The sequence below is a fragment of the Oncorhynchus keta genome, chromosome 22, assembly GCF_023373465.1.
Source record: "Oncorhynchus keta strain PuntledgeMale-10-30-2019 chromosome 22, Oket_V2, whole genome shotgun sequence".
NCBI lineage: Eukaryota > Metazoa > Chordata > Actinopteri > Salmoniformes > Salmonidae > Oncorhynchus > Oncorhynchus keta.
Genome location: NC_068442.1, coordinates 25,127,734 through 25,153,461, shown reverse-complemented (window position 1 = coordinate 25,153,461; position 25,728 = coordinate 25,127,734). Strand labels below are relative to the sequence as shown.

General features: G+C 43.8%; 1 protein-coding gene across 3 annotated transcripts in view; it reads right to left on the bottom strand.

Annotated features, from left to right (window-relative positions):
• Positions 1-25,728, bottom strand: part of LOC118401225 (nuclear receptor ROR-alpha A-like) — a 268,749-nt gene that overhangs the window by 20,771 nt on the left and 222,250 nt on the right. The window lies entirely within an intron of this gene.

Sequence of the window (25,728 nt, the reverse complement as noted above, 5' to 3'; positions counted from 1 at the left end):
ACATAAGGAAAAGTCACAGCGACCCACAAACCCCATTCCACTACACAGTGGTAATCCTAGCCCTACTGAATGACAGACTATTATTCTCCAGTGGAAAACATGACTTCAAAACCCGCCAAACCCAAGCAGTAAGCCCAGATTCAATCCAGTATGGCCACAGAAATGATAACATTCCTATTGGGCTGGTGAGTAGCTATATGAGGCCCAGAGAGGTGGTTGGAAGGGGATGGAGGCTGTTGGTTGAAACAGTAGTAAAGTGCAGTAGAGTTCAGTGGGGGTGACAGTGTTCCACTGCTGACAGGCCTGTGTGTGATTTAGCGGGCACAGAGGACACAGGCATGTGGGGGCAGGTCTCATCCATCCCGGTCTCCTGCACAGGAGTAGAGCAGCACGCCACAGGGCAGCAGGACACAGAGAGGCAGCTGAGACACAGAACACCCAGCCTGTGCTACAGCTCTCATGCTTTATCACTGCAGCCTCTGACGCCACGTCTCGCTCTGCCTCGACACTAGATCTGTATCTATAATGCCAGCATCTTAGGCTGCCACTGCTACAGCACTCCGTAGCACCAGACAAACTAAGCTATCTGATCTACAAGGAGGAAAGATTACAGTTGGATTCCTGCTCTATAGTGGCTCCCTACAACTGCACAGATAGTTAATCAAAGCAAAGAGCACTATCAAACCGCCTTCTCTTACTTGTGCTGAAAATGTATAATTTTACTCTTCATGAGCCATTCCATCCAGTGCACGCTATGACAAAGTAGTCTCTCCACTAGCTTTAAACACCAGGCCTAGTCCTCTTCTAGAGCAGTCGGTCTTTCAGGCCAGGGTAGACTGGAGCTCTGTATTACCTTCAAATGAATTTGATCACATCAAATGGGCCTTCACTGAGGCTCCATCCAGAGGCCTCATCAGCTGCCTGGGAGCGTCTGTTGTGTCATGTGGATAATGTCAGTGTCCCTGAAGCATGCCCAGGGGATGGCCGCTGATACACTAACCGTGTACCACTTTACACACACAGTCCCTCCATTCAGGAATCTCTGTTAGCCTGCACTCTTATCACTGGTAGATTCAACTAGACCTCGCCCCTAGAAGCAGAATTAGCCTACATTTCAGTAAAATGAACAAAGAGAGCAGTGGCACACGTGCTAGTCAGTTCTCATATGGAAAACACCTAGATGGCTGTGTATCCTGCGGTACAATGGAGGCTAATGCACATAGTCTGCCTAGATTAGAGGGAAAACGTACCAGGAGCCAGGTTTTGACAGGCTCGCTGAGAGGGTTACTTTATAATTAATCATTATGAATTTCTGCATTGTGTCGAGTCGGTTGTTGTTTTGGTTATCTCTGTATGAACACTGGCATTAAGGGCAGTGCACTCCATTGTTTGTTTTTGTGTTCTACCTGCATGAGCATTTGAGGTGCAGTGTGTTGCGAATTTTCAGCATCATTACTTACATAATAAGTGAAGCGTGCAGTAATTAAAGGCCCAATGCAGCCATTTTTATATCAATACCAAATCATTTCTGGGCAGCAAGCAAAAAAACTATTTCTCAAGCAAGAATTTTGCTAGGACTGTCTGGGAGTGTTTTAAGGGGGAACTTAAACTTAAAACTAACGGTTATTGGCAGATTGGTTTGGAACTATCTTTGTTATTGGTCTATTCATTAATTTACCACTTGGTGATGTCCCCAGACAAGACGCCAATGAAAACAGGCTTTTTAGAAGGTCCTGTGTAGATAGTTGCTGGTTGAAAATACAATCAGGAAATAACACTGATCACATTCTATCACACTTTTACAGACTTAGTTTCATTAGCTGTTGTACAATATGATACAAAACACAGTAAAACAGAATCTTTACTACAATGGGCCTTTAAAACTTGCTGGGGTGGTGGAGAAACAGGGCTGTGTTGACGGGCCATGGCCATTGGGTGGCAGTGCAGGGCTGTCACTATGACTGTCTATAGCCGCCTCCTCTCCACTGAGGCCAGTTCACAGCTCCTAGCTCTCAGCCCATTCTCTTGCCCACAGGCTCCAGGCTCTGAGCTCCTCCAGGCTTAAGCTGCTGCTTGTCCCCCCAGGTTGCGAGAAGAAGCAGGACTGGCTGGATGCTCGCTCAGGCCTGACAGAGACTGTGCCACATCAGGTGAAGGCAGAGGGAGTGGAAACGGCGGTGCGCTGGGCTAGGCTGGGCACACACACAGATGAGGATAGCTCACAAAGCCCTATCTGCAGCAGAGAGGACCTGAGTGCACAAAGCCTCACCAGCTAACACCCTCTACTCCACTACTACACAAACCTCTGAATGCTGGGTGCACTCAACAGTAAAAAAGGGGTTATTTCCATTCTGACTAGGTAGAGGCTTTGTGGTTTGCTATGTAAAAAAAGAACCCAATCTAAATCTATGGTCATTTTAACAGTGAAATAAGCCGTTTTCTGGTAGAGATACATGAAGAATAAATACAGAATAATGACATCAAATAAGTCATTAAGTCATCCTACGCCATCGGTTCAAGTCAATATTTGGGTATAACTGAGCAAGCTGCCCTGATGAATGGCTGATCTTGAGGCTCCCAGTCAGACTACACTTCAAATAGTGTGAGTGGTTTAAAATGAATTCCCGCAGGGGGCGATGGTCAGACAGAAAGGCACTGTGACTAAGTACTTCAGATCTGGGAGTCAATATCTATTGACACGAGCTGTGGTGTTAACTGCCTCTCCGTGTGAGGCAGGCAGCTGCTGGCTCTGTGTCTGGGCTTGACCAACGCTGCTCACTGCTGCTGAACCCATTCGCCGTGCCTGTCTCCCTGCCTGCCTGCCTGTCGGCCTCCCTGCCTGCCTGTCTCCCTGCCTGCCTGCCTGTCTCCCTGCCTGCCTGCCTGTCTCCCTGCCTGCCTGCCTGTCTCCCTCCCTGCCTGCCTGTCTCCCTGCCTGCATGTCTCCCTGCCTGCCTGTCAGCCTCCCTGCCTGCCTGTCTCCCTGCCTGCCTGTCGGCCTCCCTGCCTGTCTCCCTGCCTGCCTGTCTCCATCCCTGCCTGTCTCCCTCCCTGCCTGCCTTTCTGCCTGCCTGTCTGCCTGTCTGCCTGCCTGCCTGTCGGCCTCCCTGCCTGTCTGCCTGCCTGTCTGCCTGCCTGCCTGTCTGCCTGCCCGTCGGCCTGCTTGCCTGTCTGCCTGCCTGTCTGTCTTCCTGGCTGCCTATCTCCCCTGTCTGCCTGCCATGTTCCCTCACTGCCTCTGCCTGCCAGGCAGCCCTGCCGCCTGCTTAGGACATCAAAGCCAGGCACAGTGAGACGGGCAGTCATGCTAAAGCCCATCTCAGCAGCCTCCCATTACTCACAACACTGTGAGATGGCCTCCACACACAGGCCACATCAAAGAGAAGGGGGACCTGCTGAGGTACACAGATAATGTACTGTGAATCCTACCGCAGCATTTACGGCGTCACAAAATATCCATCCACAGAAAGAATGAAAAAGGTAATGACTAAGATCCTTGGTGGAGGATAAAACTCTGGTGTGGCTGGCTTTAGATTTCACAATGGATAGAGTATGGTGAGAGGACTCTGTAGCAGCCTAGCCTCATGTTGTATTGAAGTCCAGCTCCTCATAGGGCACAGCTTGTTAGAGGGGCTCTGTCTGTGTTCGTCGCTGTGCAGTTCAAGGACACTGATTCACATCACATAAAGGCCCTTTGGAGACTGAGGATGACGTGTCACTCAGAGCACATGTACAATTGAAGCCCCCTCTGTGTCCCCCTCTGCCCTTCATTGTGTACCAAATAGCCCTGAGATCAAAGCCCACATGAAGAGAACACTGCACTTATTAAAGCCCAGAAAATGAACAGAAAATTGTTTACAAAAAGAAAACAAAGGTTTTGCCTTACCCATGCCAACTGCTCTCCGGGACTCTGTCATAGCGTACTGCGTTCTGTAACTAGTGCTTTAGCGCTGACATAAGCACCACAAAGACAGTTGTTGTCAGAGTGAGCATTTTCCCCTGCGCCTCTCAAATATGCTATACTTTGTTTGTACCTGGAGAGCATAATTTATGAGCGAGGAAAAGTGTGGTGTTGACTAAATATATTGAAGATATATCAATTATTAAAGGTTGATCCTTTAATGGTGAATATTGGATGTGAATTCTTAATGCTACATTACAACTCATTGGAGACAAGGTTTTTCTTTTCAGAATGGGATTTTTCATATCCCCCAGATCTAATTCTAGCAAGGCATTCTTTTTTTTCAGACCAAAAAACGATATTCTGTAAAAATTGAATAGCACAGGAATTTGCAGCAGTGCAAATATTGACGTACAAATCACTACAGCGGCTCTATCTCCTAGTTATTCCCACTGCAAACTCAGATTTTCCTCAACCACTGGACTACTGTACTGACATAACCTTCAGAAGATTAGGGTGATCCCTTAAGTTACAGTCACAAACTGAGGCTGACAGCTATTAGATCCCTGGACTACTGCACCTACTACAAGGGTGTTACACGTAGAGTAATAAAATACATACCATATCTCTGAGTGATGGAAGACCTCATAGAGTAAGGAGTACTGTCTTCATCTGCCGTTTCATTGGACACAACATCTAACATCACTAAATGGATCATTCATTTGAAGTGTATATGTGTGGTACATGTAACAGCCTCTTACCAAGAGGCAGAATATGTAAGACTGCAGCTATAGTGATGGGAATGTTGGGGGTGTGAGTGTGTGTTGACAGCTGTCAGTGACCAAATGACGCAAGCCAGTGGGCTCATATTGGAGATTATGTAAGTGATTGGACAGCGATTCTGGGCCTTTGTACAGAGCAGTATTATGGGCAGATTAACAATGGCTCTCCATTCCAACAAACAGGGACAAAACAGTTTAATCAAATTCTCTACTAAACATTTCACAACACAAAAACAAGGCAAATGTTGAATACGAACACATGGCTACACACAGGGCTACAATACAGGAACCTGTTAGTATAATCTCTTACTAGATACAGTTCACACAGGAAAAATAACATTCGTACAGTCAGTGGACTAGCTGGCAAGTGCTCAGCAAGCAACATTTTTATACAATAGTTTCCCCCCCATTTTGACTGCTAGATTAATTTCCCCCTTTGCCAGTGGAGATCAGCTGTAGTTTGATTAACATAGTCTATGCTAAATTGAAACCCATGACTGTCAGACAGACAGCATAACAAGAGCTAGAATCAGATCCTGCCTCTTTTCATCTGCCAAGGCACTGCTGTCATGTTGTAGTCTAACAGAACAGAATGAGCGCTTTTTTTATTCCCAATTGCACAGCAGAAGAAAGGTTATTTGAATGTCAGTGGCAAAGGACAGCAGTGGTACAGAGCACAGACAGAATAGTATAAATGTGTTATTTGTTTGGGGAGTTGGCTTATTACTATGAGGCTGTCCTCATGACATTTCTACTCCAGTGCAGCTCAGAGATACCACACTCAGATATTCACCTGCAAAGGAAAATCCTGTATCATCATTTTAAACCGCCTCCGTCCATTCAACAGACAAACCAGCTGAAGTCATCAACAATGTTTATACCATGAGGACTAGAACAGAGCAAAAAAATAATTGATACATTTTTTGATGTCTCTATGCTAATTCCTCTTTATCAACTGGCAGCCTAAGCTATGATCCCCCATCACTCGAGACCAGCAGCCATATTTGAAGCGATATTCTAGTTTCAGTGGTTCAGTGGAACAGCTCTGAGCTTCCCTATTATTCCTGCATAGCACTGCAAACAGAAATGAATTTGCTAAAACCCAGGTCTGGATGATAGCCCTGTGCTGCTTTTGGGATGTGCATGTGTCTCTGTGATTGTTTGTGTGTGAGGCCATTCATATTTCAACACTGCCAAACATGAGATGCCTGTACAACACAGCAGCATTTCTCTGCCTCTGTTTTTACTTGACTGCCTTATTGAAATGCATTCTGACACCCTCAATGCAGGGAGCAGGAGAAAGTTAGAGTCATTTGGTCTCATTTATGTGTTGTTATGGCAAAAATGTACGAGCTTCCTGACTGGGAGTCTGTGTGTTGCCCTCTTGGGGAAACAACAAAAGGGTTTATAGAGAAGACAAGCCTGCGAAGGGGAGCATGTGTGGGTCCCCCCTCCTCTGTTCAGTGACAGGTGAAGGAAGCTGTGCCCCGGTACGCCCACTCTCTGTCTGTCACTGTGTATCTGGGTCCCAGTCCCAGAGGAGGACATGGACAGGAGGGAGAGAGAGGCACACTGCATGCTCGGCTCTGATGCCACAACACAGTCAATCTGGAGACTGCTGCACTCAATTATGCATTCATTCTGATTCTGCCTGCTCTGCTCCTTATCCCAGTAAGTCATCGTAAGGTGAGCGGCAAACATTCAACATTTAAATGGAATAAAATGGAATTCAATAATTGTTTACATGCTTTTATAACACACTACATGTACTTAAAATGATCTGATCTAACGATTGTAAAGTTTTGTTGTTGTTTTTTCTTGGCAGATACACACTGAAGCATGGCACCGGACTTAAGCGGAACTCAAAATCACTGAGGCTGAAATCACAGAGGACCAGCTGATTGACTGCTTCCATCGGTTCGGAAGCTATGGAAGGGGGACATCTCCTCTCCTATTTCTGAACCTTCGCTGGCCACTTTAGCTGAGAAAGCTGTGGTTAAAGACTTGATTGAGACTTGTCATTGGCAAAGTGCCTTAGACCCTTTTTAGACTAGAGGGCATCTCAAGACATTCTCGAAAGGTATCAGAAAAACAATCCAGAGAATCCACCTTTTACTGTGATGTAAAACTGTGAAACGCACACGTCGCGCCCACTACCTCAGGAGGTCGCGGTCGAGCCTTCTTCGAGAGTCACCCCCCTCCGAGCATTGCAGTGTCAATAGAAATAGAATTGTCTCATTGAGCCAAATGCTCTACAGTACAATACTTAATAGGAGAGCAATATTTTTTAAATAGCTGAAATATATAGGTGTTTTCCTTATTATTAGAAACTTGAAACTTATTGAGATTTTACCTGAAATTGTAGGAACAGCCTGTTACATTCTGAAATTGTCACAGTACCTTTAAGAAAAGTAATCTCAACTGTATGTTTTTTGCTTGGCTGTGCAGAGCCACCATCCTGAGGCAAGAAGCTTTGCAAGCAAGCAGCAGGAGTTCGCTGTGTATTGTCAGCTAATTTAATGTGTATGGATGAGAAAATAAACCCTTTAATTGCTTGCACATGCTTGTGAATTGTTGCATTATTCAAGAGTTGAATATGTCTTAGAAGAAAAGTTGCTGGTATTGTTGAATAGTTTGTAGCTAGCTATTCTTACTGGCTAGCAGAAGTGGCTACTATGAGTGAAGGCTAGGGCCATTCCCCCCAGAAAAGTCTGGGAACTTGCAGGTGCCTTGGTGGAAGAGTGGGGTAACATCTCACAGCAAGAACTGGCAAATCTGGTGCAATCCATGGGTAGATTCACTGTGGTACTTAATGCAGCTGGTGGCCACACCAGATACTGACCGTTACTTTGATTTTGACCCCCCTTCGTTCAGGGACACATTATTCAATTTCTGTTAGTCACATGCCTGTGGAATTTGTTCAGTTTATGTCTCAGTTGTTGAATCTTATGTTCATAAATATATTTACACATGTTAAGTTTGCTGAAAATAAAAGCAGTTGACAGTGAGAGGACGTTTATTTTTTTGCTGTGTTTACATATACAGTGTCTTCAGAAAGTATTCACACCCTTTGACATTTTCCAAATTGTGTTGTTACAAAGGGCGATTAAAATATATTTAATGGTAATTTTTTTGTCAACAATCTACACAAAATACTTTAATGTCAAAGTGTAAAAAAATATATGAAAAATACTACTTGACCAAGAGTATGTGGACACCTGCTTGTCGAACATCTCATTCTATTATTCCTCCTAATTCCATTTAATGTGGAAAAAGTCAAGGGGTCTAAATACATTCTGAAGTCACTGTAAAGAATGAAACCTTCTATACATCCAGTGCAATTACACAGAGAAAGCTTTACATATCAATAAATAGGCTTGTTTCCTAGATCAGGGGAATTCACCACTGCCACACTGTACCACTTCCCTTTTCCTTTAATTGCTGCATTAGTATGCATTATTGTAAGAAGCTTGATTGCTGCTGGGCTTAATTTAATGTGATCCTTAATATAAGACTATTCTTCACAGAGAGATGTAAAGTTATGTGTGACAACATGCAGCAGACTGACATCGAGACAACGTCCTGTGGGTGTCACGTGTGTGGTAATAATGTGGCTCATTCGTATGTTACATCTACGAGAAACATGTGTGTGGTACTGAACCTGTGTGTGTGTGTGTGTGTGTGTGTGTGTGTGTGTGTGTGTGTGTGTGTGTGTGTGTGTGTGTGTGTGTGTGTGTGTGTGTGTGTGTGTGTGTGGAGGGGTAATGCGTCTAAGTCCCATCCACTGGGACCTGCCCTTGGCAGACTGTGTGTGAGAGGCAACTGATGCCCAGGGGTCAGTGGGTCAGGGGCACAGAGTCAGAAAACACATGGAGAACAGGCAGGAAAAATAGTTCAGCTGCCAGTAATTGTCCCTCTGTGCTCTCCTTAGGAAAACATGTTTCCACACACTGAGTTACTTCCACAGACTAGCCCCAGACACCAATCATCAGCTTGATTTGCGCCGTCCAACAGGGAAGCTCCACATAAGCCAGAAGCCAATTGCGGCGAGCTTTAAACCACTCCAGCCGACGCTTGGCATGGAGGATGGTGATCTTATGCTTGTGTACGGCTGCTCGGCCATGGAAACCCATTTCATGAAGCTTCCTACGAACAGTTCTTGTGCTGAACAGTTCTTGTGCTGACGTTGCTTCCAGAGGAAGTTTGGATCTAGGTGGTGAGTGTTGCAACCGAGGACAGACAATTTTTACATGCTCAAAGTAGGCATCCTTTGCCATGACAGCTTTGCACGCTCTTGGCATTCTCTTAACCAGCTTCACCTGGAATGCTTTTCCAACAGTCTTGAAGGAGTTCCCACATATGCTGAGCACTTGTTGGATGCTTGGCCTCTGTGGTCCAAATCATCCCAAACCATCTCAATTGGGTTGAGGTTGGGTGATTGCGGAGGCCAAGTGGAGGCAGGGCATGAAAGGGATAACGAATCCAGTTGTTTGTGTCGTCCTTTTCGGGAAAGTACCTGCATAATTGCGCACCCAGCTCACTCAGGTGCTTTGCTATATCACATTTGACATTTTCCATAAGATTGAGTTCATTTGCACACAAAAAAATCATACAATGATGGAAAGACCTGTGCGTTGTCCTTGTTAATGCAGACAGAAAAGAGCTCCAACTTCTTAGTCATAGCCTAAATGTTGTCCCACACATTGATTATAGTTGCGGAGAGTCCCTGTAATCCTAGATTCAGATCATTCAGGCGAGAAAAAACATCACCCAGAAAGGCCAGTCGTGTGAGAAACACGTCATCATGCAAGCGGTCAGACAAGTGAAAATTATGGTCAGTAAAGAAAACCTTAAGCTATTCTCTCAATAAAAAAACGTGTCAATACTTCTCCCCTTGATAACCAGCGCACTTATGTATGTTGTAAAAGCATTACATGGTCGCTGCCCATATCATTGCATAAAGCAGAAAATACACAAGAGTTCAGGGGCCTTGCTTTAACAAAGTTAACCATTTGCACTGTGGTGTCCAAAACATCTTTCAAAGCTGTCAGGCATTCCCTTGGCAGCAAGAGCCTCTTGGTGGATGTTGCAGTGTACCCAAGTGGCGCCGGGAGCAACTGCTTGCACGCGCGTTACCACTCCACTATGTCTCCCTGTCATGGCTTTTGCGCCATCAGTACAGATACCAACACATCTTGACCACCAAAGTCCATTTGATGTCACAAAGCTATCCAGTACTTTAAAAATATCCTCTCATGTTGTCCTGGTTTCCAGTGGTTTGCAGAAGAGGATGTCTTCCTTAATTAACCCCCCATCAACATAACGGACATATACCAGGAGCTGTGCCAGGCCCGCCACGTCTGTTGACTCATCCAGCTGGAACGCATATAATTCACTGATTTGTATGCGAAGCAGTAATTGTTTCAAAACATCTCCGGCCATGTCACTGATGCATCGTGAAACAGTGTTGTTTGATGAAGGCATTATCTGTTTTTTTGGGCCTTTTCCCCCAGAATTGTTCCAGCCATATCCACGGCAGCAGGAAGAATTAAGTCCTCCACAATAGTATGGGGCTTGCTTGTTCTGGCCACTCGGTAGCTCACCATACAAGACACTTTTTTTACACGACACGTTTTTATACACGTCTTACTACTCGAAAGTCGTCTTCATTCTCACTCAAAAAACTCCTGTGGCTTATTTTTCAAATTGTCATGTTTCGTTTCTAAATGTCTGCACAAGAGTTAAGGTTTCCCGCAGTTAATGTGATTGGATGTTAATTATTTTACTAGGCTACCTTTATTTGGCATTGTGTTGTTATTTCACTGAACACAGATGTTTGTTTTGTAAAAAAAATAATAAAAGAGAATCACATTTTTATTTGGAGTACCCCAAGAGTCAGGGTATATGCAACAGTTTGGGCCGCCTGGCTCGTTGCGAACTAATTTGCCAGAAGTTTACGTAATTATGACATAACATTGAAGGTTGTGCAATGTAACAGGAATATTTATACTTATGGATGCCACCCGTTAGATAAAATACGGAAAGGCTCTGTTTTTCACAGAAATAAATAAATATATATAAATAAATACGTTTTATTTCCGAAATTATAGTTTCTGGATTTGACCATATTAATGACCTAAGGATCGTATTTCTGTGTGTTATTATGTTATAATTAAGTCTATGATTTGATATTTGATAGAGCAGTCTGACTGAGCGGTGGTCGGCAGCAGCAGGCTCGTGAGCATTCATCCATGCGCTGGCCAGCAGCTCTTCGCAATGCTTCAAGCATTGCGCTGTTTATGACTTCAAGCCTATCAACTCCCGAGATTAGGCTGGTATAACCGATGTGAAATGGCTAGCTAGTTAGCGGGGTTTGCTAATAGCGTTTCCAACGTCACTCGCTCTGAGACTTGAGGTAGTTGTTCCCCTTGCTCCGCAAGGGCCGTGGCTTTTGTGGAGCGATGGGTAACGATGCTTCGAGGGTGGCTGTTGTCGATGTGATCCTGGTTCGAGCCCAGGTAGAGGGCGAGGAGAGGGACGGAAGCTATACTGTTACACTGGCAATACTGAAGTGCCTATAAGAACATCCAATAGTCAAAGGTATTTGAAATACAAATGGTATAGAGGGAAATAATAATAGTCCTATAATTCCTACAATAACCTCAGCCTAAAACTTCTTACCTGGGAATATTGAAGACAAATGTTAAAAAGAACCACCAGCTTTCATATGTTCTCATGTTCTGAGCAAGGAACTTAAACGTTAGCTTTTTTACATGGCACATATTGCACTTTTACATTCTTCTCCAACACTTTATTTTTGCATAATTAAACCAAATTAAAGATGTTTCATTATTTATTTGAGGCTAAATTGATTTGATTGATGTATTATATTAAGTTAAAATAAACTAAAAGTGTTCATTCAGTGTTGTTGTAACTGTCATTATTACAAATAAATGAATAAATAAAACTTAAAATCGGCCGATTAATCGGTATCGGGTTTTTTTTGGGGTCCTCCAATAATCGGTATCGAAAACTCATAGTCGGTCGACCTCTAGTTGAGATGTGTCTGTTACTTGAACTCTGTGAAGCATTTATTTAGGCTGCAATTTCTGAGGCTGGTAACTCTAATTAACATCCTCTGCAGCAGAGGTAACTCTTGGTCTTCATTTCCTGTGGCGTTCCTCATGAGAGCCAGTTTTATTATAGCGCTTGATGGTTTTTGCAACTGCACTAGAAGAAACTTTCAAAGTTCTTGAAGTTTTCCAGATTGACTGACCTACAATGTAGAAAATAGTAAAAATAAAATAAAAACTCTGGAATGAGTAGGGGTGTCCAAACTTTGACTGGTACTGTATTTTTTTTTTACTGCAGCCTCCAACCAAAGGAGGATTCAGCAGTCCACTCTCAATGAGTGTAGACAGACTGCTGCTGCCTGCTGTTGCTCTGCTAATCATCAGATGGGTGGAGGAGAGGAGGTAGGGGGAAAGTGGGTAACTGGGGAGCCCTGCCTTGTTTGGGTAACTGATTAATGTAAAATTAAGAATTTCTTCATAAATGTGACTGGTCAATTGTGTGAGTCAGGGGCTGGGCCCAAGCCCATACGGGGCCCAAGAGGCAACAAAAAAAAAATTGTATACTTAACAAAAATATAAATGCAACATGTAATGTGCTGGTCCAATGTTTCATGAATGAGCTGGAAAAAAAGATCACAGCAATGTGATCGCATTTAACCCTCTGAATCCGAGCGGTGCGGGGGGCTGCCTTAATCAACATCCACGGCGCCCGGGGAACAGTGGGTTAACTGCCTTGCTCAGGGGCAGAACACCAGATTTTTACCTTGTCAGCTCAAGGATTCAATCTAGCAACCTTTCGGTTACTGGCCCAACGCTCTAACCACTAGGATACCTGCCACTCAAATAGGGAAAGGGAAAGATTTTTTCTCTCAAATGTTTTGGACAAATGTGTTTACGTCCCTGCATTTTATCCTTTGTCAAGATAATATCTTCACCTGACAGGTGTGGCATATCAAGAAGCTGATTAAACAGCATGATCATTACACAGGTGCACCCTATGCTGGAGACAATAGAAGGTCACTTTTAACAGATATGTGAGAGCTGGAATTCTTACTGGTTGGTAGGTGATCAAATACTTATGTCATGCAATAAAATGCAAATTAATTACTTAAAAATCATACAATGTGATTTTCTGGATTTTTCTTTTAGATTCCATCCCTCACAGTTGAAGTGTACCTATGATAAAAATTACAGACCTCTACATGCTTCGTAAGTAGGAAAACCTGCAAAATCGGCAGTGTATCAAATACTTGTTCTCCCCACTGTATTTCTTAAAAAATTCGCAACAACTCCCATTTTCTTTTGCAAAAAGCAGCACTGTTTTTCAAAGTAGCTCATCTTGAGATAGGCTATTGCCAAGACGAGCCCATCAGCCATCACTCATCTTCATCATTAGGTGAGTTAGTGTGCCACTGGAAATGTTATTTAGTAACCTACTGATATACTGTATATATATATATATATATATATTTCCTCCTATTATTGTATAATCTGTGTGTCACTTCATTGGCCTGGGCTGTTGTTTATTTGAATTCAAGACCAGATTGATCTCATTTCTGTCATTTGTGTGGGGTGTTAAAAAAGATTCAGCTATTGTCTTCTATCATGTAAATGACGTAGAATTGCATGAAATGCGTTTAAAAATGTGTTTTTCTTCACGTTCCCCATGTGTGGATATCGCAAAAACGACTCTGCTCAACAGTAGGATATACCACACCGCAAATGTTATGATGGCTTAATTATAAAGGGGCTTTTTCATCAACAGTAAATTTACCATGCATTGAATTGCATCTTGGTGCATGGATTTGTGTACAGAAATGTATGGTGTACCGGGAAGTGGGGGCTATAAAAAAAACTAAGCTCCGGGGCCTTTGATTTCTTAGTCCAATCCTGCCTGACCCTCAGCTAAATCCATAGATACAGCACTATGATATTCCCCCTGACATCATGGTGGCCTTGTGTCTTAAGAGATGAATCAAAGAACAGTCACAGAGTATATCAAAGTCCTGAATATCTGTTTACACAACATGTTCTGTGGATTGTGCTGTGCTGTACCCCACTATCAGGCTGCTAGAGAGATGATGGAATCGATGCTTTGAGAGAGACTTTGATAAGAGAATGTTGTCACCGATTTCTCAGTGGATGTAATTCTAGTTATGCCCAAGCCTTTAATACACAACAGTTAATACTAGTAGTAAGCTGACAAGTGACATTCCAGTAACTCTGCCACTCTGTTTGAAGGTCTTGTGTTCTCATCAGCACGGAAAGAGAAGGCAAGGACAGGCAAGACGAATGACATCAACGGTCAGGCGATATTTCCAGGGACGTGTGATTGAGACAAATGGGGCTTGTTACATTAGCAGGGATACTGAATCCTGTCCCCCACAGATCCAGGGGAGATAGAGCTGAAACTAGAGGCACCCAACCTTTCCAGGGATCAGCGGTGTCATGGAACCTCAGAAAAATAGCTTTCTCAAACACTGGATCCAGTCACTGTCTCACTGCTTTTTCACTCAGCACTTTTGTCTTCCACCATGCGAGCCCTATTCAGAAACCTTGACTTGGTCCTCTCCTGTAAGCCCAGAGAGCGAAATGGAGTGTGTGTGAGAGCAAGAAACATTTACAGATCCATTAACGAAACCCTTCACTATTAGTGTCTTAAGTAACTGAACATTTCCATCACGCATCATTTACCTATAATTATACTAAATGTGCAAAACGATTTGACTCCAAACACTTGATTGCCATAATGTTAAACACTTACTTCTGATTAAATTTGCAAGGCACTTTTAAAAATAAATGTATTTATTCAATTTTGCTACTGGCAATATCTGTCTGGCTGATTAAAGCCAAATGAATTACTATCAATATGAATGACTTGACAGAGTCCTTATCATTGTGGAAACCACTTTTATATTGCTGTAAAACTAGCATGTATTCACAGGTAGATACTGCATTATACTGGAAGCATTATCATGAAATAATGTCACTTATTTTTTAAATACACCTGCATCCCTGGGTATACAAAAGTACGTAAATGAATGCCTATTCACTGCAGAGGAACTGCACCACAACAGTGGTTCCATGCTCTTTAACAGTTGAGCCGGGCTATAAAAGGCACATTCCAAGATAGCAGGGGAGTATGGGAAGATGTCTGCTGTGACAGTGAGTTCACAGACTACTTACAGCATGTGAGGCACAGTCCCCCTGCTCCATTCCCTTGCACAGTCCCACTGTGTTCATAGTCCTACATACACTGGCCTGGTTTTGTTTATCATGGCAGGATTAAGCAGCCATGCACAAAGCATGCTTCTCTCCTTACACGCTTTGTTTGCAGAAGGGGGCCAGAGCGAGGCGTTCGCTGCCTAGCTGCCTGCTACCTTTGGGTGAACCTGCTTCAGTGGCTGTAGATGAATGTGCCATGGAGCTTAATCCCAGGCAAATAAAGAAGTGGCAAGATTAATGTTTGCATAAACACATCCCAAAACCCCTTGAATAATAATCAGTACTTCAGCCCATTCTGTTCAGATGCAAAGGCTCTTAGAGTCAGGTGACAGTAAATCCCTCCCTCCCCACCAACTCACCAGAACCAGGAAGCAGCCATGCTTTGTTGCTTCATCAACACCAGGAAGCAGTCAATACTTTCCACTGGAGAGGCAGGATACACCATGCAGGCTACACCGGGAGAGAACTACTGAGCCAGAGCTGGAGACAGACAGGGACTTGCACAGTGCTACAGTGGCTCTCCTCTCCTCCCCCTCCTACCACAGCGTGTCAAGTCCACAGCGCTCAATCTCTGGCCCTCAGAGCAAGGCCCACAGCAGACGCCTGTCACAGCCACTAATGAACACAAGATGGTTTGTCAAAAAGCTTCCTTTTTAACACTATCCATAGACGTCTGTCAACCTGTTATTCATTACAAGTTCTCAGAAGAGAAGGAACTTCAAGACAATGCAAAACAGTTCAATTGATGTCAAGAAATACAAAACCAATCTTATCGCTGGTTTGTACAGCAATAAATCACAGGTCAAAACCAAACAAGGCCATTAAAATGCCATTAGGGGCATGCTCCCGTCCCAATGTCTACGTGATCCTGTCATCTCTATGGAGCTTCACAGCTGGTTTCTCCCAGACAACCCAGTCTCTGATAAGGCCTGGTACAGTATAGAATGGAGGGGAGTATGGAGTCAGGTCTGATACAGACAAAGAGCAGGATGGAGAGAGAAGGGAGGGGGAGAAGCGGGGGTCCAGGCCAGGGTGGGAGAGCGTGGGACGTGGAGCTAGGGTAGATGGGGTGTGAGGGCTCCCTCTCCAGGGTGGGAGAGTGTGGGACGTGGAGCTAGGGTAGATGGGGTGTGAGGGCTCCCTCTCCAGGGTGGGAGAGCGTGGGACGTGGAGCTAGGGTTGATGGGGTGTGAGGGCTCCCTCTCCAGGGTGGGAGAGCGTGGGACGTGGAGCTAGGGTAGATGGGGTGTGAGGGCTCCCTCTCCAGGGTGGGAGAGCGTGGGACGTGGAGCTAGGGTAGATGGGGTGTGAGGGCTCCCTCTCCAGGGTGGGAGAGCGTGGGACGTGGAGCTAGGGTAGATGGGGTGTGAGGGCTCCCTCTCCAGGGTGGGAGAGCGTGGGACGTGGAGCTAGGGTAGATGGGGTGTGAGGGCTCCCTCTCCAGGGTGGGAGAGCGTGGGACGTGGAGCTAGGGTAGATGGGGTGTGAGGGCTCCCTCTCCAGAAGGCTGCTCCAAAGGATGAGCACAGAAAAAGCCCCCCCTGCCTAATGAGGGGTGAAGTGGAGCCCCCTGTGGCCCCCCTAGGCACATTCATTAGGAGATGAAAAACCATTTCCCGCAGAAGAGAAAGCACTTGCCTTAGCCCAGACATGTTTAATTTAGGGCCATGTGAAGAGAAGCCAGATTGGCCAGGTCCAATCTACCAGGCCAGGGAAGCCGAAACAGACAGGGCCTGCTGAGCCTGAGGAGGAGAGAGTACTGTACTATATTGTGGCTCCATTGTGCTATTCTCCTATTGACAGAGGTTGTAATGACTATCAGCACATGCCAAGCCTACAATAGTCAGATAAATAAATTGAACAGGAGGTTGAGTACGTAAAACAATAGAAAATACAATAATCCACAGTAACTCTGAATGAGGTAACAGAGAAACTAAGAGGATGTTTTTAAGTTCAGTTTAATTAATTGCATTTTGTTGCATACTGCTGTTATCATCTATCATGCTCAAGGCAAAAAATAATAGATTAATTTAGCTAGTGGTGGTTAGTGGAATGGAACTACACACTGGGTACACACTGGTTGAATCAACATTATTTTCACGTCATTTCAATGAAATTAGGTGGAACCAACGTGGAATAGATGTTAAATTGACTGCCCAGTGGGTAGGCAATATGATAATGCATCTTCATATTCTGCTGGTAGAATGTGGTAACAAGCATTTGTGACACTACAGAGACCCGCAAATTAAATCAAGGTATAACGTTCTAAGACATAATATTGAAAATATACACTAAGTATTAAAAACATTAAGAACAAAACATTTCCATGACATAGACTTACCAGGTGAATCCAGGGGAAAGCTATGATCCCTTAAACCCTCTTCAATCAGTGTAGACGAAGGGGAGGAGACAGGTTAAAGAAGGATTTTTAAGCCTTGAGACAATTGAGACATGGATTGTGTATGTGTGCCATTCAGAGGGTGAATGGGCAAGACAAAAGATTTAAGTGTCTTTGAACAGGGCATGGTAGTAGGTGCCAGTCACACCGGTTTGTGTCCAGAACTGCAACGCAGTTTCCCATGTGTATCAAGAATGATCCACCACCCAAAGGACATCCAGCCAACTTGACACAACTGTGAGAAGCAGTGGAGTCAACATAGGCCAGCATCCTTGTGGAGGGCTTTCGACACGCTTTCGACACGATGCCCTGACAAACTGAGGCTGTTCTGAGGGCAAAAGGGGAGGAGGCAACTCAATACTAGATAGGTGTTCCTAATGTCTGGTATACTCAGTGTATATCTGCGAACGCAATAGAGAAGGCACAGCTACAATCCATTCACACTGCAACACATAAATAGAAGAGGGGGATAACAGGGTATCTCTCCATGAGAAATCAAATACATTGCTTCTAATCGGAACTGCATATCCTTGTTCCTTATCAATCCTCTTATTTATTATGGCGGTTCGTTGCCTTGTTAGATATGTAGAAGCAAGCTCCCGTAATTAGCAACTGCTCATTTTTGGGATGCTAATCCCCTGTGAATTGTGGATTTGTACATCAAAGCAACACTCTTCCATATAGCTGGTTCTTGAAATTACAGTCGATTTCAAACCTGCAATTATTTGTATAGCATGGATGCAAACAGCCTCCTCTTTTATGTATCACAGATTTCCGTGAGTTTGCAGTAAATAATACTTAATCTAGCTTTGGGACACAACATCGGGAGTCTGTATATTGGTTGGACTCCCTGAGTTGTGCATAGTTCTGGTGGGTGGCGACGGAAAATAACCGTATTACAATATAGCAGGCTTCACGAAAAAAAGTTCTGTCAACAAAGATATATGTATAATCTCTAGGAAGGATACTTAAGTAAAGTGAAATGTGTCCCTCGCTATCAAATAAACATCTGAATCCAACTTTTGTCCCGAACCGCAACATGTTCCTGATGTGTAGATAGAGGTAGATTTCGTGGTAGGAAGTCCATGGTCTAATGGCAGCCCGCTGTCTAACTCAGCAGGAATATGGTGCGGTTCATATAAAAGTTGGATTCAGACGTACACAGACTCCCGATGTTGTGTCCCAAAGCTAACATAATCCACTCCAGTGGAATCCAAATATAGAGTAAACACTAGATTCCAAAATTCAAGTGCCTGCTGTGCATGTAAAGTGGAAAAAGCTTCCTCTTTTGCATCATAAAGATTAGATTTCTTTGGTGACTTCGATGCATCACATAAGAAGCAGGCAATTGCTATGGGGGATCAGATCAAACATGCTTAATTAAACAATGAAGCATGACTACATTGCCAGTTGTCAGCCTGTCCTTTTCCCAGGCATTAATTGAAAGTTAATTAAACAATCAATGTATGCCTCTATGTCTAATTTAAGGGATTGTCCAGGGCTTGTCCAGGGGTGCATACTCTGATGTTTAGATTAGAGGTCGACCGATTATGATTTTTTAAACGCCGATACCCGTGCTGATTATTGGAGGACCATAAAAGCCGATACCGATTAAATCGGCCAATCCCCCCCTTCTTTGTAATAATGACAATTACAACAATACTGAATGAACACTTATTTTAACTTAATATAATACATCAATAAAATCAATTTAGCCTCAAGTAAATAATGAAACATGTTCAATTTGGTTTAAATAATGCAAAAACCAAGTGTTGGAGAAGAAAGTAAAAGTGCAATATGTTCCATGTAAAATATGTGCCATGTAAGTTCCTTGCTCAGAACATGAGAACATATGAAAGCTGGTGGTTCCTTTTAACATGAGTCTTCAATATTCCCAGGTAAGAAGTTTTAGGTTGTAGTTATTATAGGAATTATAGGACAATTTCCCTCTATACCATTTGTATTTCATTAACCTTTGACTATTGGATGTTCTTATAGGCACTTTAGTATTGCCAGTGTAACAGTATAGCTTCTGTCCCTCTCCTCGCTCCTCCCTGGGCTCGAACCAGAAACACATCGACAATTAGCGTGCGCTAACTAGCGCCATTTCACTTCGGTTACATGAGCCTCATCTCGGGAGTTGATAATAAAAATACCGATTTCCGATTGTTATGAAAATTTGAAATCGGCCCTAATTAACGGCCATTCCGATTAATCGGTTGACCTCTAGTTTAGATGCTGCAGAAATGTGTGCCCTTTCCCATTCAAGGCCAGGCTAAATCCATTGTGCAGAGAAGGTGGAGATTATACGAAGAGGGAAAACATCAGATGTTCACAGAGCTTCCCCCACACGCATGCACACGTACTCTCACACAGGAAGCGGGAGAAGGCATCTTTGAGAATTCACAGGCAAGGTGCTTCCAGCATAAATGTTTCCTAATGAGGAACATGAGTAACACATATGTCAGATGTGCACCAGGGGAGAGAGGTGGGGTTTCATTCTGTCAATCCAATACATTTCTCCGTCTATCACATCAATGTCATATGTTATTGTGGTTAAGTATTATATATAAAAAAAGTGGATGGATTGGATAAGTGCCACACTCTGTCAATTTTGTTTGTATACAGTTAAACCAGGACTACATGCTTATCTTTTACATGTTCAATTGTATGACATCCTCTGTAGATTAAGGTACTGTATTTACATGGATGTTCAAAACGTGGGACCTGCATCACAAACGTGGAACAAGAATCTTAAAACTGGAAGGGATTATCTTGTGAAACAGGGTGACATAAAGATCACCCTGCTATACTCCTATTGGTTAGTGGTTAAATAGCGATGAACTAACAATGTTGTTGTTAAGTATTTAGAGGCAATCCTACACCTCCACTAAAACACTAGCTACAGGTGGGAATCTCTTTACCTACCTTGCTGTAACAGGGATTAAAAAAAATGTCATCAAATCAAATTTTATTTGTCACATGAGCCGAATCCAACAGGTTTACATTTTACAGTGAAATGCTTACTTACAAGCCCTTAACCAACAATGCAGTTCTAAAAAGTTAGAGTTTGGAGTATATATATATATATATATATATATATATATATATATATATATATATATATATATATATATTACGTTTATTTAAATAGACAAGTCAGTTAAGAGTTATTTACAATGACGGACTACCAAAAGGAAAAAGGCCTCATGCGGGGACAGGGGGCTGGGATTAAAAATAAAATACAATTGGGCACAGACAAGGTTAAGAAGGTAGAGTCAACAATACATCACACGAAGCAGCCGCAACTGTCAGTAAGAGTGTCCATGATTGAGTCTTTGAATGAAGAGATGGTGATAAAACTGTCCGGTTTGAGTGTTTTTTGCAGCTTGTTCCAGTCACTAGCTGCAACGAACTGAACAGAGGAGCGACCCAATGTCAATGTCAATGTGCGGGGGTACAGGTTACACTTAGATGACCATGCTAAATGGTAACTGACAGCATAGCCCAGAACACCTGACATAAAATGCATGCATAAGTGGGCAAGTGTGTTTCAATGTCATGGAAAACCTGAGCGTGACAGGTGGAATCAAGATTCATATAGCTGTCCACTCTGTGTGTGTCAGACCAGACATAACTTAGCGCTTAGCGGGTGGCTGAATCTTCCAAATTCCTCCCCACATATGTGCAGTGATGTCAGATTTATAGTCAGATAAAAAGGTAACATTATGAAAAACTGTGAGGATTGGCTTTGAGCGATAGCAATAACCTTGCATGTAGCGGAACGATGATTTATGCACCATGGCTTGGGAGAGCAGTAATGTAAATGTGTATGGTAACTGGGCTGCTGCTACCTGACTGTAACATTGATGGGGCAGACTCAGAGAAAAGACTCAGAACTAAATTGCTTAATCTGTTTACCATTCCTTTTGGAGTTTATGGAAAAGAGTAAAAAACAGACAAACAGAGGCTGATATTTTGCCCTCATGTCATGCATTCACACACAGATTCATCTCTCACTTTAGAAGCCAAATGATACGCCTAATTTTCTGCGAGCACAGTTATTTTTAACTTCTCCAGCTGTCGGATAATATAGCTTGACTGTCAGAGCTGGTGTGCATGTTAAAATGTTGCAAACTCTTTTCAATTTACCGTTCTCTTTGAGCGAATTACAAAATGCACATTCCATTAGTTTGGCTGATTGACATTCCTTTTCCCTTATCAGAACCAAAGGGAGATTAAAAAGACAGTTGACTGGATGGAAATGGAGACTTCCAAAGAGCTGAATTTGGCTTTGCCTTGAAAAGTTCTCAGAAATCACTTGGGAGAATAGGCTCTGCTTATTAATTGGATAGAACAATGTCTTCTCCAGACTATATTCTGTTCTGAATGATCAAGCATTCTAATATGCTATAAAGGCTTTTGTCCTTGCTATTCATTGCATTGTGATGTTCACAGATTTTTATAGTAGGTCCTCTACAGTTGCTCTTACATTAACCTGCTTGACCAATGTCAAGACCTGACAGCTTTGAACATTCAAACTACAGATCTTATTTAGCTTATTTAAGACAACGACAACAGGACAACATAAACATGTCCCTTACGGCCCTGGCTCTTTTAAATAGCAACAGAGGCTCTCAAACACAGGCTCTTTTAAAAGTAAGTTATATAACATCCAGTCAAACTGTCATTAATCAATCCATCCAGTTGCATTGTGAAGTTGTGGCATCTAGGCCAAGGGGTCTAACTGATGTAATATAGATGGGCGCTAATGGATCCTGTAGCTCTAGCTCATCAGAAAATAATGTAAATCACAGGCCTCTGAGTGGGTGTGCAGGTAAGTCTACACCCACAGCCAGTGCCCCACTAACAGCTACATTTACATGCCGTTGAATTGATTAAGTCATGGTAAGACATTGGCTTATTATGTCCTTAGGACCATAACAAGGGTACATAACAGGGGGGTATAGAGCTAGCCCCCTCTCCACAGAGCTAGCTATAGAGTTAGCTTCCTCTCCATAGAGCTAGCCTCCTCTCCAAAGAGCTAGCCTCCTCTCCACAGAGCTAGCTATAGAGTTAGCCTCCTCTCCATAGAGCTAGCTCCTCTCAAAAGAGCTAGCCTCTCCATAGAACTAGCCTTCTCTGCGTAGATAGCATCCTCTCTATAGAGCTAGCCTCCTCTCCATAAAGCTAGCCTCCTCTCCATGGAGCTAGCTATAGAGCTAGCCTCTCCATAGAACTAGCATCCTCTCTATAGAGCTAGCTTCTCCATAGAGCTGATCTTCTCTCCATAGAGCTAGCCTCCTCTCTATAGAGCTAGCCTCCTCTCCATAGAGATAGCCTCTTCTCCATAGAGCCAGCTTTCTCTCCATAGAACTAGCCTCCTCTTTATAGAGCTTGCCGACTCTCCATAGAGCTAGCTATAGAGCTAGCCTCTCCATAGAGCTAGCCTCGTCTCTATAGAGTTAGCATTCTCTCCGTACAGCACATCAAGCAGCTATGCACGGAGCTCCCGTTAAAGCACGTCCCACTGTCCTAATAACCACCTGACCTGACCCCTATTGCTTGCCCAGTAAAAAGAACTGCAGCAGGTGATGTAACTGCAGCAGGCAGCAGGCAGCAGGCAGCAGGCAGCAGGCAGCAGGCAGCAGGCATCTGGGGACTGGGTCTGTTCACTAGGCCTGGACTGTCACTCAGTCAGCTGCCTGCATGGTCTGCCTGACTGGTCTCTGGAAATAAACCAGACCCTGACACACCGTGACAGGGATTAGGCCTGAGCTGGCCATTCGAGTAAAACAAGATAAATACTAGACTTAGCCACAACCCTGGGATTTCCACCCCTCAGCCACGGTAACCATACCCGGGCTCAGGTTTACCTTTGTAACAATGATGTCCTAACCTGTATGTCTAACAGTGAATTATGGTGTTTAGCAGACAGAAGATTTTCTGTGGATGTTCCATCAGAACCAAAAGCAGGCCAGGGCGGAGGGTTCCTGGAGCGCTAGTTCACCATGACAACAGGAATCCAAGACATTGTAACGTCATATGGCAAACCTTAATCCCTTACACTACACACACTTTATATACAAAGGTATGTGGACCCCTTCAAATTAGTGGTTGCTGACAGTTGTATAAAATTGAGCACACAGCCATGCAATCTCCGTAGACAAGAATTGGCAGTAGAACGGCCTTACTGAAGAGCTTAGTGACTTTTAACGTGGCACCTTCATTGGATGTCACCTTTCCAACAAGTCAGTTCATCAAATTTCTGCCCCAGTCAACTTTAACTGCTGCTATTGTGAAGTGGAAACGTCTAGGAGCATTACAGGCTCGCAGAAAGGGACTGCCAAGTGCTGAAGCACATAAAAAACATCTGTCCTCAGTTGCAACACTAACTACCGAGTTCAAAACTGCATCTGGAAGCAACGTCAGCAGAAGAACTGTTCATCGGGAGCTTCATGAAATGGGTTTCCATGGCTGAGCAGCTGCACACAAGCCTAAGATCACATGCGCAATGCCAAGTGTCAGCTGGTTTGGTGTAAAGCTTGCCGCCACTGGACCCTGGAGCAGAGGAAACGCGTTCTCTGGAGTGATGAATCACGCTTCATCATCTCGGAGTACGATGGACCAATCTGGGTTTGGTGGATGCCAGGAGAACGCTACCTGCCCCAATGCATAGTGCCAACTATAACGTTTTGTGGAGGGGAATAATGATCTGGGGCTGTTTTTCATGGTTCGGGCTACGTGCATTAGTTCCACTGAAGGGAAAACTTGACACTACAGCATACAATGACATTCTAGACATTTCTGTGCTTCCAACTTTGTGGCAACAGTCTGGGGATGGCCCTTTCCTGTTTCAGAATGACAATGCCCCTGTGCACAAAGAGAGGTCCATACAGAAATGGTTTGTCGTCATCGGTGTGGAAATCTTGACTGGCCTACACAGAGGCCTGACCTCAACCACATCAAACACTTTTGGGATGAATTGGAAAGCTCGCTGCGAGCCGGGCCTAATCGCCCAACATCATTGCCCGACCTCACTAATGCTCTTGTGGATGAATGGAGAAAGTCCCCGCAGCAATGTTCCAACATGTAGTGAAAAGCCTTCCCAGAGGAGTGAAGGCTGTTATAGCAGCAAAGGGGGGACCAACTCCATATTAATGCTCATGATTTTGGAATGAGATGTTTGACAAGCAAGTGTCCACATAGGTTTGTTTGGTCATGTAGTGTAGAATACTTCTGAATTTCACAAGCAAGTCTCGTCTAGGTACAGTTGGGCCAAAGTCAAGGCATATACTGTACTGTAAATGCATTACTTCATTGTTTGGATTCAGATCCTATGACCTCACATTAAAAACATACTTTATGCCAATGATTGTGCCCCTTTTTATTGAGAGAGAATAAGAATCATGTGTTTTTGTTCATGAGGCACCAATCATGTTAATGCAAGGCATAAGTATGCCAAGAAGCTTTCATAACAATAGACCATTATTCTTGTTAAATCATATTTGGATGTTTGCTGTTAGCCAACTAGTTGGAATAGCCTTGCTTAGAAAACTTTTCCTCTAACCAAAAGCTCATTGTACAGTATTTACTGAGACAATGGCATTGTATTTTCTACCAGTTTTTTAAGATTTCCACACATTACAGCACATTAGCAATTGGCCAGCTCTACCCCTGCATTGTTAATAAGCCTGCGTATTGGCAGGATCTCCTTTCTCACCTCATATGGCAGCAAGTCAACACACTCAGGTGCCAATGGCTTATTACTCTTTAAGGGTTACATGAGTATGGACTAATGGCAGCGGAGAAGCTTTCATGATCCAATCCTCAGGGGAAACACGATCCACCGCTACAACTGTCTACATGCTCTCTTGGCCCCAGTGAGACCAGGCTTCTTGCTTAGCACAGCTCAATATGTAACATTACACCCTTTATAACTCTAAATAAACCACATAGTGATGAAGAGCAGGCAAGTCTCTTTCTTTCTCTGAAGAAAACACCATATCAATTACAGTCAGAGGCTCTACTGGTGGCATGACTGGCTCCCCGCCGTAAAAGAATACATGGCTCGGGGAGTTTTTGAGAAAGCCATTGCAATCCTTCTCCGTGCTAGTTAAATTACAGAGGAGATCGCGGCGGGGGACTCCTGCACTACTCCAAGTCGACGGCAACAATTCTCATGGTGTGTTTGTCAACATGGCTGCCTTGTGTAATTGGCATAATTGTCAGGTTAGAGCCGGGAACAAACGGGGCGTCCTCTTGGCGAGTGCAGGGCCGTGTCATTAAAGGGCCATCTTTCTGGAGGCGCATCTGGGGACATGTGTATGAGCATTTTCGAGAGACAGC